Source organism: Chroicocephalus ridibundus, chromosome 14 (assembly GCF_963924245.1).
Source record: "Chroicocephalus ridibundus chromosome 14, bChrRid1.1, whole genome shotgun sequence".
In the NCBI taxonomy this organism is placed as follows: Eukaryota; Metazoa; Chordata; class Aves; order Charadriiformes; family Laridae; genus Chroicocephalus; species Chroicocephalus ridibundus.
This window is the reverse complement of record NC_086297.1, coordinates 12625734-12629185: the sequence shown is the minus strand read 5'-3', so window position 1 is coordinate 12629185 and position 3452 is coordinate 12625734.

Here is a 3452-nt window from a genome sequence, read left to right as displayed (position 1 = left end):
GCTGTAGTGAACGTTCTCTGACTTGGCCCCACGCCCTGTGCCGCACGGGCTGACACACGCAGTGCTCTGTTTCAGGGGATGCAGGAGTCTTGCTCACCAAACCTTGGCCAGGCGGTCCTCGGCCCCTTGCTTTATCTCTAACTTAGGTTTGGCATGACACAAACGTTGGCTGCTCCTCTTTCCCCTGCCTGCTCCAGCATCCTGCTCCTCCCAGTAAGGCTCTGACCTCTTGAGCAGGCCCCTGGGGGAGGCTGCGCGATGGCACTTTGGACATTTGCGCCTGGGACTTGGGTCCAGGTAAGTGACTCAGTTACCGCAGCTTAAATTACTGCCAGGCAGATGCGCGGCTGTCGCTGCTGGCGTGTGTCGGCCTCCTGCCTTGTGGTGGAGTGGGCTGGGGAGGATGAGCGTGTCCCCCAGCCCTGTACGGCCCCAGCTCCAGCTGGCAGAGGTGGCCGTGCACATCGGTGCCCGGCTCCTGGGGGGCCGGGGCCCAGCAGGGACAGGGAGGGAGGGAGCTGCTGGCTGGCGGAGCGCTGGAGGCGACTGTCGCCCGTCAGTTGCAATATCAGATGCCTTAGTGTGAGCTGGCAGGGCTGAAGCGTTCTCCCTCCGTGCTCCTGCCCCCTCGCAGCTGCAGGGCAGTGACACAGGGAGCTGCCGTAGGGTGCTCCCGCCGGCCCCGGGCCTGGGGCACAGCTCAGGCCAACGCCACCCGCCCTTCATCAGGCAAACTTCCACCCACCTCCACACCAGGGACTCGGCAGAAGCATTAGGAAGCCACTAATCCAACTGTCCGCGCTGCCCGTGAAACCCCCTCCCAGGACCCTGTAACCATCACAACCACGTTCCCATCTGTGTAACGTATGACTGGATTTTACGTCACCTGCGGGCTTCTGTGACAGTTTTGGGCGACTGTGTACCTTGTGGGTCTTTCAAGCAACGTATTTGTGCGATTTCTCTGTCTTATGTGCCTCAGAGTCGGTGGATTTTAAAATGAACCAGCAACCCCAGCTGGGGTTTGATCTGTGGGTTTAGAAATCTTCGTTCCCGGTCAGGTCCATCACCTTCAGTTGGCTCCGCAGCTCCGAGTTGGTTTATTTACAAGCGCTGAGAAAAACCATTGGCCCCAGCAGCAGGGAGGTGGGAAGTCTCCCCCCCCGCCCCGGGCTGTTAGGGTTTCTGTGGTCCTCCTTTCCTGTGCATCCTCTGCTGCATTTGACTGTTTACATTTGTTTTATTGTACATAGGTTTGTAAACATAATATCTTTGCCTAAGGTCTTTGTACATAACTTGGGCTTTGTAGCTTTATTTATTCAAAAATCTATATGGCATGTTTCAATAGGACAGTGTACCGTACCACCCTGGTGACACAGATCATGATGTGGGTCATAAACAACAGAACCAACTGAGAGTAATCTTCCAAAAATAAAGTTCTTTTAATGTGGAATCAGTGGATTTTGCAGAAACGCTGGCGGTGGCTGTATTTTATTCTGGGGTTGGCGATGCTGCTCTGTGCTCCCCTTCCCTGGGCCGGGTGCTTCACACTTCCCTTTGCTGCTGGAACCGGCGCTCAGCAAACACCGTTCCTCGCTGCAGCCTCTGCTCCTGGCACGGGAAGCTGAGCTCCGGGCCTCGCTGTACAGGAGGGACATGGAGGTGCTGGAGCGTGTCCAGAGGAGAGCGACCAGGCTGGGGAGGGGTCTGGAGACCAGGGCATGTGAGGAGAGGCTGAGGGAGCTGGGCATGTTCAGCTTGGAGAAGAGGAGGCTGAGGGGAGACCCCATTGCCCTCCACAACTCCCTGAAAGGAGGGTGGAGAGAGGTGGGGGTTGGCCTCTTCTCCCAGGGGAATAACAACAGGAGCAGAGGAAATGGGCTGAAGTTGTGGCAGGGGAGGTTTAGGTTAGATATGAGGAAGAATTACTTTACTGACAGAGTGGTCAGGCCCTGGAACAGCTGCCCAGGGAGGGGGTGGAGTCACCGTCCCTAGAGGTGTTTAAGAAACGTCTAGATGTGGCACTTCAGGGCACGCTCTAGTGGCAGAGATTGTAGGGTGGTTGGTTGGACTCGATGATCTCAAAGGTCCTTTCCAACCATGAAGAGTCTGTGATTCTACTATTTTTGGGAAGAGCCTGGGCCATTGTTCGCAGCATCCAGATCCATCCACCAGGGATTTTTGCCTCCTGGGAGGCGCTGAACGGTGTTTCCTCTGCAGAACCACGGGGCTGGGGCTGTTCCCCTTCCCGTGTCCCTGTGGGCTGATGGGGCTGCGGCAGCACCCTCGGCTGTGCCAGCACGGCTGCGCTTCGCCTGACACAAAGGTCGGTGCTGCCTCTCCCAGGCCGCTGGGCTCAGCTCCAGCCCAGGCGCTCCTGAGACTCCGCACTGGGGCAGCCGACCCTGTTCAGCACCCACTGCCCACCCACAGCCACCCACGGGTGCTGCTGCTGACCCGGCCGGCCCCGCCCCATGATGGATGGACACCTGGCAGCACACTCCCCCCAGCTCCCGTCCCAGGCAGGGGGAGATCATGTTCCTCCTCTGGGACCAGCCCCCTCCTGGGGGTGCAGGGTCACCCTCATCACAGCCAATGCCCCCCCCCCAGCTTAAAACTCCCCCGGTCAGAGTAAGCTGCTCTTGCACAGAGCCTGGGCCTTCTGCACGTTGCAGGAGCAGCAGGCCCAGGGGAAAAGGCGCCCAGGCCTGACCAGGGCTCCAGGAGCTGGGACCAGCCCCTGTCCCCCGCAGCCCCTCGGCGCTGGGAGGCTTTCGGAGGCCAGGCCCAGCGGCTGGAAGCAGAGGTAGCACTGTACCAGAGCAGCTCCCCCCTCTGGCTGGCAGAGCCTGGCCAGGAGCTGCCACCATTGTCTGCTACACTCCTTTCTCCTCATCCCATTTTTTAACCCCCATCATCTTCCTCACTCCTCTCCCCTCCCGAGTGGATCCGGGTGCACCCTGGTCCCTGCTTTCACAAACACCCACCTTCGCCCAACGGCGGAGCTGAGCAGGGATCAGCCCAGCCATCGGTGCCAGCAGCTGCCCCCCAGCCTCGGCCTTACCCGGAGCTCTCTACCTGCTGCCGGAGCTCTGCCCGAGCCGGCCGTCGGGAGCAGGTGCTGCACCCAGGGAAGCGGAAAGTTCCCTGCTCAGAGAAAAGACCAGGCCCCATTGAAGGCCGACGCGGGGCTGTGCCTGAAGGCGAGCTCAAGGTTTCAGACGGCCCTTTGTGCTCCAGCTCTGTGTTGCCATTAGAGTTCAAAGGCAAAGGCTCAGCCTTGACCAGGCCATTCAAGTTCTAATTTAGGTCAAAATACAGGACAATAAACCCCCGAGCAAACAAAACAGTAAGAAGGGAAAAGGCAGCTTCCAGTCATATTCTCGTTTATTAAGGTCTATGCCAGCCTCAGGAGAAAGCTCTTCCTGTAAGTAAACAGAGCAGGCGGCTGCATC